Here is a 14,657-nt window from a genome sequence, read left to right as displayed (position 1 = left end):
ACCAGGGAAAGCTTCATAAAGAGGGAGGTAGCATTTGATATAGATCTTCATGAAAAGCCTAGTAGAAGGGAAGGATTTGGGGGCAGAAAGAATGCCTCCAAGGCACAGCTTGGGGAACTATGAGGCTAGCTTGGCTGAGAAGAAGGTGCACGCAGGTGAGTAGAGGGAGATCCTACTCCAAGAAGCAGTTTATAATAATCCCAGCACTATTGGGGTTTTAAAGAGGATTACTAAACCTGGAAAGTTAGATGGTGACACACCCGGGTTGAAGATATATATATATATATATACACACACACACACACATATATATATATATATACACACACATATATATATATATATTTGTCTGCGTTGGGTCTTCGTTGCTGCGTGTGGATTTTCTCTAGTTGCAGCGAGCGGGGGCTACTCTTCATTGCCGTGCGCGGGCTTCTCATTGCGGTGGCTTCTCTTGTTGTGAAGCACGGGCTCTAGAGCGCAGGCTCAGTAGTTGTGGCGCGCAGGCTTAGTTGCTCCGCGGCATGAGGGATCTTCCCGGGCCAGCGCTCGAACCCGTGTCCCCTGCATTGGCAGGCGGATTCTTAACCACTGCGCCACCAGGGAAGCCCCTGAAGGGATATTTTAAAGCAGCAGAACCTTCAAATGCTACCACATAGATAAATGTCTATTTTGACCAACTCTAAGATATATCTGTTCACCCTTGAATTGTATTTAAAAATGATTCTCTGACTGAAGCCAAAAAAAGCACCATTAAGCAGTGGATAAATGCAGTAATGAAAGCAAAGACAAATCTAACATGGACATAATTTTAATTTATTTCCCTTCAGACTGAAAGCCCCATGAGGGTAAGGACAGCAGCTATTTTATTCAACAGTGTTTATTAAGCATATACCACAATATCTGGTAATAGGCACTCAATACATAAAGGCTTCATTGTGAATAAATAAATTCCCTAAGTGCAGCTTCTTAGAGTTCCAGTTCTTTCTCATACTGTTTTATCACTTGTAATTTTTACCGCGATATATTAAAATATACACTAATTTGAAAGACTTTAAACTTGGAATTTAAAAATAATAACTTTTTCTCATCTCTCAAAATAATTGCAGTTAGCCAGAAGCACAAAGTCAGAACTGGGACTTCACTGCTACAGGTAGTTATGCCAAAGAGATGTATATACTCTCTTAAAACTCTTCTTTTTAACCTTAAAATGAAGGGTTTTCCTTTGTGAAAACTGTGCATGTGAACAGATGTACTCTGGAGAAACAAAATTTGATCAATATTGGCCAGAGAGCAAAGGGATTCAGACCCGAATGATTTCCACATGTGACCACTGCATATCAGTCACAGGTGACAGCAGTGACTGCTCTGCTGTGACAGAGAGCTCTACTGATTTCCGTTAGACATGCTTCCACTAAAATAGATTAATTCTTAGCTATCAGAATCTGATTTGGGCACAAGCTTAGCAGGCTAATTTTCAGCCTATGGGAATAAAGTCATAGTAATTTTCAGATCATTTAATGGAAGAGAAACCAGCGAAGATAAAAGAAAGACACCACACCAAGAGGCTACCAATGGCAAACATTTCCTTCCTCTCTGGTGCATTAAACATCATCTGATTAGGGTTTATTTTAAAGGCATAATTTCCCTGATAATTACTAGTGGTATAGTTTTCAGGGTGTGTAATTTACCATTAGAAAAAATGTCACTGGAACGAGGTGAATTAAATCTTTGCTTTCCATCACAGTCTAGCACTGGTTGCTATAGTTGCCTGTGATTTGAAGCAGTATTCTTAGGCTGTATTTTACTTCCAAAGAAATATAGTATGTTTTGGAGCAAACAGTAAACAGAAAGGAATATTCCAGTGGGAACTTGATTTTTAAGGAAGTAATAACTGGTGACTACTTTTCTTCACTTTATTTCTTATATTGAAACGGCTATGCTCAACGGCATAACCAACTTGGCTCAAACACACACATATTTATTAAATTCATGCATGGCTTCTGGAGGCATTTTGTCCAATACTGAACACAAAATAATGAAGGTCTTGCTTCTTGGTGCTATGTCATGTTGATCCCATGTATTCCTGATCTGAGGCAATGAGGACAATTCACCTCTGTGATATTCTTCCCCCAAACTCATAATTCCAGCTTCATCGTGAGAAAACATCAGGCAAATCCAAATTGGAATTTATTTTACAAAACACCTGACCCATTCTTTTTAAAATTGTCAGTCATGAAAAATAAGGAAACATTGATAAACTGTTGCAGACTAGAGCAGGATAAGGAGGCATGACAACAAAATGCAATGTTGTATCCTGAACTGGATCCGGGAATAGAAAAGGGACATTAGTGGAAAGATTGGTGGAATAGCAATAATGTCTGTTGTTTACTTAATAGTATTATACCAATGTTAATTTCTTGGTTTTGATAAATGTGCCATGGTCATGTAGGATGTTACTATTAGGGAAAACTGTATTATCTTTGTAACTTCTCTTACTGTAGCTCTTTGTAAATCTAAGATTATTTGGTCAAACATTATTCCGGGTGCTTCTGGATGAGACTGACACTTGAATTGGTAGACTGAGTAAAGCAGACTGCCATCTCTAATGTGGATGGGCCTCATCCAATCAGTTGAAGGCCGAATAGAACAAAAAAACTGACCCTCCTGGGAGAAAGGAGAACTCCTCCTTCCTGACTGCCTTTGAGCTGGGACATTGTTGTGGTTGTTTTGTTGTTCCTGACGTTGAACTCAAAGTGAAACTCTGGCTCTTCCTGAGCCTTGGGCCTGCCTGCATTCAGGCTGGAACTATACCATTAGCTCTCCTGGTTCTCAGGCCTTTGAACTTGGATTGGAAATACACCATTGACCCTAAGAGGTCTCCAGCTTGCCAGCCAGCTCACTCTGCCCCTCTCAGGACTTGTCAGCCTTCATAATCACATGTGCGAATTCCTGATAATCAATCTCTCTCTCTCTCTCTCTCTCTCTCTCCATCCAATTGGCCCTACTTCTCTGGGACACTGGGACACCCTAACTAACACATTGATGCATACCATTGTAGTTTGTTCATTTACTTTTCTGTATAGAATATATTCATCTAGGAGCTCCAGTGGCACAATTGGTTAGTGTGCCATACTTATATAGAATATATTTACCTATTTTAATATTGATAGGTATTCATTTTGTTTGGGATTGTTATAATACCAATTTGGGGATTATTATAAATAATACTGATATGGACACTCCTATACATGTGTCCTGGTACACATGAGCATAAATTTCTCTTGGGTATAAAACTAGGAAGAAGATTCCTGCCAGATCTGTAGATTCAGCACAACTGTAGTTTTTTTAAAGCTCAGCAAAAAGGGCTTCCCTGGTGGCGCAGTGGTTAAGAATCTGCCTGCCAATGCAGGCGACACGGGTTCGAGCCCTGGTCTGGGGAGATCCCACATGCCGTGGAGCAACTAAGCCCGTGTGCCACAACTGCTGAGCCTGCGCTCTAGAGCTCGCAAGCCACAACAACTGAGCCCGTGTGCCGTAGCTACTGAAACCCACTCGTCTAGAGCCTGTGCTCTGCAACAAGAGAAGCCACCACAGTGAGAAGGCTGTGCACCACAATGAAGAGTATCCCCCGCTCGCCACAACTAGAGAAAGCCCACGCACAGCAATGAAGACCCAATGCAGCCAAAAAAAAAAAAAAAAAACCTCAGCAAAAAAAAGAAAAAAATTTAAGAAATTGACATGCTTATTCTAAAATATATATGAAGTTCAAAAGATTAAGAATAACCCAAACAGTTTTTAAAAAGAAATTAAACTACATGATTTTAAGAGTTATTATAACACTACAGTAAACAAGATAGCGTACTATTTGTATCAAGATGGACAAATAGATCAATGCAACAGAATATAGAGCCTGGAAATATACCCACACCCAAGATGCAAAGCAATCCATGAAGGAAAGACAGTCTTTTGATAAATGGTGCTGGAACAATTGGATACCCACATGCAAAATAATGAACCTTGAATGTTACCTCATATAATATGCATATTTATCTTGAAATAGACCATAGAACTAAATGCAAGAGCTAAAATTATAAAACTTCTAAAATCTCAATTACCTTAGGTTTGATAAAGATTTCTTATATACAACACAAAAAGCACAGTATCTAAAAGAATAAAATCAGTAAATTGGCCTCAAAATTTAAAACTTTCACTCTTCAAAAGATGCTCTTAATACAATGAAAAGGCAAGCCACAGATGTGGGGAAAATTTCCTAGCAATTTCATTCCTAGGTTTATACCTAAGAGTCTAGATTATAAATGACCACATACAAGAATGGTCATGGCAGCTTTACTCATAATACCTTCAAACTGGAAATAATCCAAATACCCATCAATGGAAGAATGGATAAATATATACATGATCTACTAATTTTACTCTTGGAATTGCATCTTAAGGAAACAATGAAGAATAGGCAATGTCTTGATAGAGGCTGCTCCATCAATCTATATTCAGGAATGAAGATAACCTGGTACAGGGCCATATTGGTTTGTAGCCTGAGAAACTAATCTTTGATGTTATAATCCACCGAGATTTTGAGGCTATTAACATAGCATAATTTAGCCTAAACTGATTTATATACAGAAATTGGTACCTAGAAATGCAGCGCTACCCTAACAAAAACCTAAGCTATGTGACATTGGTTCAGGGACCAGCCTGTGCGTGGTGAGGAAGCTTTGTTAATGGAGTCTGGAAAGATGACAATCTATGCATTGGTAAAACATTTGGTAAAACTGTTGCATGCATTAACTTGGAAGACAGTTAATGTGTTGAGTGATCTTTGGAATTCTGCACAGAGGTTGGTAAACAAAATTAGTGGTACTCCTTCCTTCCTATATATTACAAGACAGAGATTAATTGGTTTAAGGGAAAAAAGTAAATTTGCAATCAGAGATGAGAGGGAATAGAATTGAAAGATTCATTTATTTCTCTTCCCCAAACGTAAAGGGCAAAACTAAGAGGGCATTTGACCTACAAAAGGACAAATAAAATTCACCTCACTCCAAGGACCAAATCAAATATGACCATAATGTCCTTTGTTAAAATTTTTGAATTAATTAAGATGGAGTCCTTTATTTGGATGAAATAGCTCATGGATAAGAGATTAAAGGCATGAATCTACCCCACCTCCAAGAAACCTGATTAGCTCAAGTCGCCTGTAATTAAGTTTAGAGAAAGAGGCATGTCTTGAAAAGAATTGCAGATGAGTCTATAGGCACATGAAGCTGTTAGAATCAAGTAAATTAAATAGCCTTATTCTGAGAGTATGGTGTTAGTTGAGACTAAATACGACTGTAGCTGTTCTTGACTAAAAATTACCTTTGGGGTCCTGAGTATTCCATGTAGAGAAAGTAGGCTGAGAAAGCTATTTAGTCCCAAGGAGAACATACTCCAATGTCCTCTTCAATTGTGGCTAAGAAGGATACTGGGGAAAGGAAATCTTTCCAGAGAGTAGAGCCAAGAGCCACGGAGGATGACAGACTGGGAGCTTATTCTCTGGGAACAGAAGAGGGGTTTAATCAAGGAGTATTCTTCATCCTCAGAGTAGGGGTGGTTCTTGAAACAATGACTCAGTGTGATTTCAGAATTGCTTCATGCCTCTCATTATTTCCCTTTCTTCCTGAAAGGAAATATTTGTTGTAATGAGCCTCGCTGTCTTCCATCATTGAATTGTGGATGTGAATTGCGGGGTCTCTTGAGAAAGAGAAACCATACTCAGACCTGACATAGTAAAGACAATCACAAAATTGTTTACTTTCATCTTGATGCTACTCCTGGACTTTTGGATTTTTCTCCTCTGGGAGAGAAATGAGTACATTTTGTGTGCAGTAGGAAGGGAAGCAAATATTTGTGAATAAGTTTGGAGACTGTGCTAGATTGTATTTTGTACTATTCTTCATTGGCTGTCTTTCCAATGTGGGAGGATTATACATCCCTCCCTGATGACCTAAACTTGGTCATGTGGCTTGCTTGGGACGACGAAACATAAGCAGAAGATTTAATAGCCATCAATGGTTCTCGTGTGCTCTCTTTTCCCTCTGCCATGAATTCAGCTATATCCAGATGGAAGTACTCCATCAACCTGCGTCTTGGTGCAAAGATGACATGGAGCAGAGCTCCAGCCAATAATGGACTTGTTGCAGAAATCAGAAATAAACCTTTGTTCTTATAAGCCTATACGTTTTTGAAGCTTTTGTTACCTCAACATAATTTTGCCCAAGCTGACCAATATGGCTTTTCTCTCCCTCTTGGAGTTTTGCCAAACATACTGACCTTTTGAAAGATGTCCTTGAGCATTTATTTGAGATGTGAGTTTCTAATGTAGTCTCACCCCCACCAAACAGGTGTTTCAGCTGTTGGTTGGGAGCATGAGTCACTCTATTGTGTCACAAGAATAAGTGCCAACATGTCATGTTGGGGGAACTAGACTTGCTTTCTCGTGTTCCTGTGAGATCACTGAAGTTGGGGAGAGACCTGTGGAAGCTGAGCTCAGCGGGTTTCCACTTGGGCTTGGGATCAGGATGTATTCCTGGGGAACTGCACAAGAGAGAAAACCCTACTTTAAGAGATGAGAAGGACCATAGGCATAATGCCTATGCTTGTTTTGAACTGGAAAACTGAAGTCACTCTCATGGTGTCACAGACACTCACAAGGCTTGAGTCCCTAAGAGGAATCGAGGAAGCCTGTATCGCAGAGCTAGTTCCCCATTTATTGGTTTCTAAACTCCCACTAAAAGTATATATTTATCATTCTCAGTCAGATAGCCTTTGTGGAGTCCATTGGCCTTTCATTGCAGTGAGACTTAGAGTGTAACTGACCGAAAAGATCTCAGAACTTTTATCCAGAAAAGAAACAAAAACAACTTTGCTTGTCTGATTAAATTGGGAGGAGGGTTGGATTCCTGAGAAATCTGTTTTATAGAATATTTCTGAAGTGAAAACTTGTACTTTATGAAGCATATTATTGAAGTGAATTGTTATAATAATAACACCCATGGTTTAGTGGTTGGGGGCGGGGGTGGAGTGAGAGATCCTGGAGCCACACTGCTCAGGTCAGCTCGACCACTTATGAGCTGTGTGATTGACTCAGGGTGGGCTCCTGGGAAACAGGCCCCAAAGCAGAGATTTCCCTGTAGGAGGCTGGTCCGGGGTGGTGCTCTGGGGATCACCACTTGTGAGGGAGTGAGGGGACGAGAGGTGAGTGGAAGTAAATGTTGGACTATGATGTAGTTGCACAAGAGGCCTCAGCTTGTCCCCATGGGGAGCTCTAGAACTGGAATGGCCTTTCAGAAATGCCCTGAATTGAGGTAAGGGACATTGGATGTGGGTTGTCCCTGAATATGGGAATAATCTTGGATGAAAGCAGCTCCCTGTAGCCAAAGGAAGTTTCTGGGGAGGGATTCACCTGTGACTGTCAGCAGCCAGCACACCTAGAATGAGAGCCTGGGTCCTGAAGGAGAGCTGGGAAGTGCATTGCAGTGCTGCACTTACGCGGGCAATCCCTAACTTCTCCAGCCCTTGGTTTCTACGACTACAAAATGGGAGAAATATAGTACCTCTCTCACTGGGTTGTTATGAGAACAAATTAATATTCGTGAAGCATCTGGAGCATTGCCTACCACACAGTGAGGCTACATATATGATTGTTAGATAATTGTCCAGTGGAGGTTGTCAGGGACTACGGTTTAACAAATAGTTAGGGAAGTTTTATAATTAGTCTATTAACTGTTTCTATGAGGATGGTCACCCTGAAAGTACTTTGATATGTTTGAAATCAGTTAATTCTGAAATAGTTTAGAAGTTCTGCATGAAAATCTTAAGCGTTAATTTGCTAGGAATCTACATGTTAGCAATCATGCAAATATAAAATTTATCTCAGGCTTTAGTCAAATGATTACACATTTTGATTTGCTGGAATATTAATCAAAGAAGTATTATTTCTGACAGGAGCTGTACTAAATATTTTATGTATCTTAACATCTTTTCTTATGCCTCATTCCAACCACCTTAAGAGATAGATACTATACTGTTATTACTTCTAATTACAGATGGGAAACTGAGACTCAGAAGGTTTTGCAAGGCTGGAATTCAAAGCTGGCTCCAAAGCCTCGATGCTTAACCACTGTACTCCACTTCCGTCCCTATAAGTCACCCACATACTCAGCTGTTCTAAGAAGTCTTTGAAATATGTTTGATCTCTTAAGGATTGCAATAAAAAAAAAGTAGCCTGCCAGTAACTCAACAGCATCATTTTGCAGCTTCTTAATGGAAGACTCAAGCCTCCCATCTCAGATAGTAAATAATTAATATCTTGAAATGTTAAACCTAACTTGTTTTCATAATGAAGATGTCAGCTTGCATGGTATTCTAGAAGCACTCTATAAAAAGACACTTTTTGTATTAAATTGCATATTTAGTATGAGGATATGTATCATGGCATCAAAAACATACTCAGCACTTTTCTAATTATAGCTGCTAATCACAGTCTCACCCTTCAAAAAGCTGCTCCTTTAAAAACAGCTTATATATAGTCACTAATCCACTAAGTCATAGTTACTTGTGGCTCTGCCCAAAGTTAGCAATTGTGTCTGCCAGCTGAGAAACCTAATCAATAATTGAAGCTCCACTGTGGCTAATGCTCAACTGATGCACCCCCTTGATAATTCTCTCACTGAGTCTCAACGTTTGAAATAACCTGACTAAGCTCAATTTTTACCAGGCCAGCCTGACATTCAAGGTCGGGTGAAATAGGGTAAAAGAAGACAACAGCACTGCAGATGCTGGAGAATGGCTTGTTTTCAAAACAGAAGATATCACCATGCTTCTGCTCCTTTCAACACCCATTCTTTCACCCCTTGACACCAATCCTGATTTGTTTAGATAGTAGACTGAGATACCCCAACCCCAACCTAGCCCCAGAAGATGCTGATCAAATTCCTTTTAGACAGTGGTTGATCTAAACGTGGGGAGTAATTCAGATCTACCCAACGAGACACAGGGGAAGTCTGCTGGGCAGAGCTCCCTTTCCCAAATGTGACGGCGAAGGCTGGCTAAGAGAAAGCCCTTAGCCTGTCTACCTGCTTCTTCCTGCTTTGATATGATGACTGAAAGTACAACAGTTCTCTTGTGAATATGAATGAAACAACAAAGAGAATCACAAGAGATGCCAGCCCTGACAGCATCTAGACACTGAACAAAAGCCAGAAGCTGCCTAACCCCAGACTATTTAAGCCAAAGTTAAAATTTTTCAGTTCTTCCAAATACATTGCTGACATACTGTGTTCCCACACTTCTCTCAACCTTTTCTCTCTCACTCCTACTTCCCAACATTCTTTCAGCCTCCTTTTATGATGTCAAGGTTAATCTCATTTGCATGTGTTAACATTTTTTGATGTCCCATGTTATTTCTATGGGTTGGTTCTGAATGTTGAAACCAATAAATAGTGTTTCCATTATTATGACTGTGGTTAATATTCTAATGTTAGCATGATGGCTATTTTTTTAGAATAATATTTAATAAGAAAATAATAATAACAACAAACAAAGCTATGGGGAGTATTCCCCTCTATGATTTACACGGAAGGAAGTCCACAGAATCCACAAATCTCGTCTCAGCTCAGGGCACTGCGAACATTCTGCAAAGCACAGAGTTAGGCCCTTAGCCAGGGCCTATACATGTCCAACATGTTCAGACATTTGGTATGATGGCTGTGTTAATATTCTAGTAGAGCCAAGTAGTGGGGTATAATAACAAATTCAATATAATTACTTACACCTGAGCCACTCATAGGAGAATGTCAAGTTCAAGTAAATTCTCTTTTCTTCCATTCCATCAAGAGTTCAAAACAAGTCTACTACATATTTGGAGTATTTACTGCTCATACAGTATTTCTTTTTCCTGAAGTTTCTGATTGCTTTTGTTTTCTATTTGGGAAAATAAACACATGCCTTCTTCACCATATCCCCAGATTCTTACTCTAAGAATCTAGTGTATTCTTTTCCTTGATGTCTTCTAACTTCTATTCCAATTGGGACTGGTTTCTTAATTTTTAGACCATGACTTTCTTGTGCAACTTTTCTTTTTCCAGAACTTTCTAATTGCCCTTTTTTTTTCAGTGCCTTTATCTTACACTCAAGTTTTCCAAGTTTCCTGTCATTTTAACCATTCCACGGAGTACTTTTTAAATGTTCTCTCCCAAAGCCCTCTGTCCTCTCTCATTAGTTTTGATTGGTCTCTAGGCCTGATGTAGACCTGTTATTCTGTGACTTGACTATTCAGTAAGGTTGGATCAATTGCTTTTTGTGACCTTGACTCTCTGTCTCAGTTAAATCCCTCACAGCGAGGTACTTTCTTAAGTAATTTTCTAGAAGCAGGTGAACAGAAGATCAACTGTTTGGAATTTGATGATTTCTTAATATTTTATTCTGCCTTACACTTGATTGATGGGCTAGTTGGGTCAAGAATTTTCGGTTTAAAATTATTTTCCTCCAGAGTTTTTAAAAAGCATTGCACTAATGTCTTCTGGCCTCCAATTTTGCTGTTGAAAAGCAAAATTGCTGTTGAAAAGAACCTTGGTTTTTATTTCTCTGTATGTGGCCTCTTTTTCTGGACAATTTAAAGATATTCTTTTATTCTTGTGTTCTGAAATTTTTATTCTTGGTAATCTGAAATCCAACAGTGCTATGCACATATATTTTAAATTATTTGTTCAGAGTTGTTCAGACTTGTATATGAAGATATGTAACAACCTTCATTTCTGAGAAATTTTCTTTATTATATATTGGTACCCTATACATTTTTTTGACTATTTTTCTTTTATTTTTGATTCTATATTTTGAAATGTCTCACAAGCTTTATCTTCCAACTATTCTTTAATTCTTTTAAGATTTGGAATGGTATTTTAAATTTCCAAGTGTTACCTTTCATTCTTTGATTATTCTATTTTAAATGATCCTGTTCAAATTTTGTACAGGTGTTTTCTCAAATGTAAAACAAATTACAATGATTTTTCTCAAGTTATCTCCCAGTCTTTGAAATGCTTGTTTTCATAGGATTGATCTTTTCTACTAATCTCAGTCTTTCTCAGTAACGCTTAAAGGATTTCTTCAAACATATTGTGATTCTTATTGTCTGCACATATCTACAGGGTGCTTTATGTCTGTGGGTGAATCTTGTTGACCCTCAGGCCTTGCCTGAGTGTACAGAAAGATAATTATTCATTAATGTCAGATGAGGAGAGTTTTTTAACAGGAGCTCCCAATTTTTCCCAAGGCAATTTGTTCTGTTATCTTAGAGAAAAACCCTCTGATTTTTTTTTCAACTTAAAGATAAGAGCTTGGTATTAGGTTTATTAGCAAGCAGAGGCGGGAAAGGGGATATATATATACACACACATACACACACACACACACACACACACACACACACACACACACACACACACACACAAAACCTGTTAATATCCATTCTCAGCCCTCCACTTCCCACTCCCATCCTTGATCCTACCTGCAACATCGGAGTCTGAGCCTTGCTGAGATTCTCCTGGCTGTCCATCTATGACCTTAGTGCAGGCTGCTTCACACGTGTTCTAGGCTGCAGCTTCCTACGCTCTGCTTCAGCATCCAAACTAGCATTTACCTTTCATCATTAGAATTTTGTGGGAGTTTCTGGTCTACCTGTGCTACCTTCCATATATTTTTTTTTATTCCTTTACAATCACTTTAATGGCATTTTAGAGAGGAGAAGTCTTAGTTCACTAATACGCACAAACGTCAGTTTTACATTAAAATAAAATGATCCTGGAAGCAAGACAGGGAGTACATATTTTCAACAGGCAAACCTAGAGGAAGAGGCACCAGTGGGAGGCTAGTTCACTAATCCAAGTAACAGATGATGGAGTCTAAACTAATGTAGTGGCCATGAAGATATTTATAAAAAGTTAATTATTTAGATCTACTAAGGAGATAAAACAGAAATAGTGATTCACTGAATGAATGAAATGAGGAAGAGGCAGGAATTACGGATGACATTTAGGCCTCCGGCTTGAGCAGCTATGTGGCTGATGGCAACACCTGTTGATACAGAGAACAAGAAAGAGTATGTTCTGGTGAAATAGGTGGATGGTTCAATTGGGGTATGTTAACACGTGTTACTTAAAGACAAATATTCCAAAATCAGTTGCATATATAAGTGAGAAGCTCAGGAGAGCAATCTGGGCTGAAAGTGCAGATTTGGTAGTTATCCACACGCAGATGCTATTTACTGCTTACCAATGGTTCTTTTTCCTCCCTCCTATTTGCTCCCCCGACCCTCCCCCCTCCACCCCACCACCATTCTCTGATTATAAATTAAGACTGAACTGAAATTTCCTAGAGGGTTGTAAATATTACATGGAACCCTGGGGAGTCTGTGTTATGTATCTTCTGTGGAGCACCATTCCAGGATTTTAATTTGAGTAATTTTTAGTAAGTGCTTATATTTAGTTCTATTGCTTGGAGAATTGATGAAATACATCAGTATCATATAAAGAGTCAAGAAAAATGGCATTTTCTATTTCACTAACTTTATAAAAGAAGAATAACAATACCATCTTCTCAATAAACCATTTCATTGATCTTAGTGGATATACTTTTTCTTGCTTTGAACCCTTGCATGATAGTACTTCATTAAGACTTGAATAGCTATCCTTACAATTTCTTATTTTACATAATTTGAACATCTATTTTATCCTCCTGCCTAGAGTGATGAAAAGCAATCAGAGGTAGGGACTTGGACTTATATTTGTATTCCCACCAGCACCCAAAGACGTAAAATAACAGGCGCTTAATAATTGTTTGAAGAGTTGAACAGAAGCACTTGACACTCATAAATGCATAAAGTTACTTTATTTTAAGTATACATTTAATTTTGAAAAATATAAATGCTAAAATATCTCATCTTCTTCATCTCTTAATTCCATAAAAGTCACAATAGAAAGCTTCATAAAACTGTAAAATACTATAATGTTATAGGAATTTTAGGTTTTATATTGGAAAAAAATTATTAGTAATATATTGAAATGTTCTGTACTTTATCATTTTGTTCCACCATGTTGATCTACTTCACTTAAAATAAAAAGATGCATCATTTCTCCAAAGTTAATAAAGACTTAAGAGAATAAAAATAAGAGTATCTGAAAGTGCGTATTGATTCTGAAAAGTAATGTGTACAGATATGTACCAGCCATAAACATGGCTAAAAAGAGGCAACTATTCATTCTCTTCACATTGTAGGACTGGGACAAAGTTACTTATGGCTCTCAAAATTTCACTGGATGACTTTAGCCCTGAGTTGCAATATCTGCCTAAGAAACAGAATTCAGGATTTTTGTATGTACCCATAGAGCACAAAGAAATGAGCCAAAAAACCAGAACATATCCAAATTCCTGGTCAAAACGCAACTTGACTGGTTAGCATATACCACAAAGCTTTTGTATTTCAGGCTGCAATGAAGCTTGATGAAATCATCAGCTAAAAACTCCCAAGGCCCAAGCAAAATATCATTTGACTGTATTCAGCCACTTGGTGCCACTGGGCTTCATGCTCATGCTGTGAAGAGGGGATGTGAAATCTCATGGAATAAATAAGAAAATCTCAAGTTCCTGCACCAAAATCATTAAGTGGTATGAAAAGGGTTAAAGAAAGCTTTGTCCCATCCCCTGAACAATGTCAACCTCTGTAATACAACTCAAATCGTTTTGTTTTTGTTTTTTAAAGATAGTCAGCAGTCAATACATTTCAAGTACTTAACACAGTTTAAAAAACAGAAGCAAAAACTTGGAAGACAATCGTTCTCTGTATTAAACACCAATATATAGCTGATGAAAGATTTACTCTGTGTGTGTTGGTGCATGTGCATAAAAATATATACCAACTGAATTTCTGGCGGCAGACAATTGTTTCTCTTTCGCCCTTTCTTTGAGGTGGTGGGCGGCTGACTATTAAAGGTTTGTTTCCCTATGTCTCTGACTTCCTCCATCCCCCCCACCCCACTCCACTGCCTGCCTGGACCACAAAATGATTCCAGTTCCCAGTATGGAACACAGAATGATTAGGATTGCAAGTTGGCCACTGTTTTACATAGTAGAGTGACGTTTTTCAAGGAAAACAGTGTCTCCAAAAGATTTTCTTTCAAATGCAAAACCATGGGCCTTTCTGCTCTGATAAAGCAGACTCTTGACCTGGTGATGCTTTCCTTCCAATGGTAAGTCTGTACTACCACAGGACTTCTAGTTAACAACTGCACTTACTGCTTTACTTCTAACAACTTGAATCTGTTCTCTTTGCATTTACATCAGGAAGAGACACTTGGTAAAAAATTTACTGTTGTATTCTGTGTGTCCAGTTTACAGAGAAACAAAACCACCAAAAATCTGGTTAGTCCTTTATAGTGTGTAAATTCGGTTAAAATACAGATAATTCGGTGGCTCTGTGTGGACCTCAGGGTTTGTTTGTTTGTTTGGTAACTATCTGTGTTCCTCTGAAAGTAAATGATTTTTAAAATACTTCTCTGGGTTCCAAAATATTGAAAAGGTTTGATACTAACTGTTCCTTTAAGCAA

Source organism: Leucopleurus acutus (genome assembly GCF_964270905.1).
Source record: "Leucopleurus acutus genome assembly, chromosome: 4".
Classification (NCBI taxonomy): domain Eukaryota; kingdom Metazoa; phylum Chordata; class Mammalia; order Artiodactyla; family Delphinidae; genus Leucopleurus; species Leucopleurus acutus.
The sequence above is the reverse complement of the archived record's forward strand: the minus strand, read 5'-3'. Positions refer to the sequence as shown.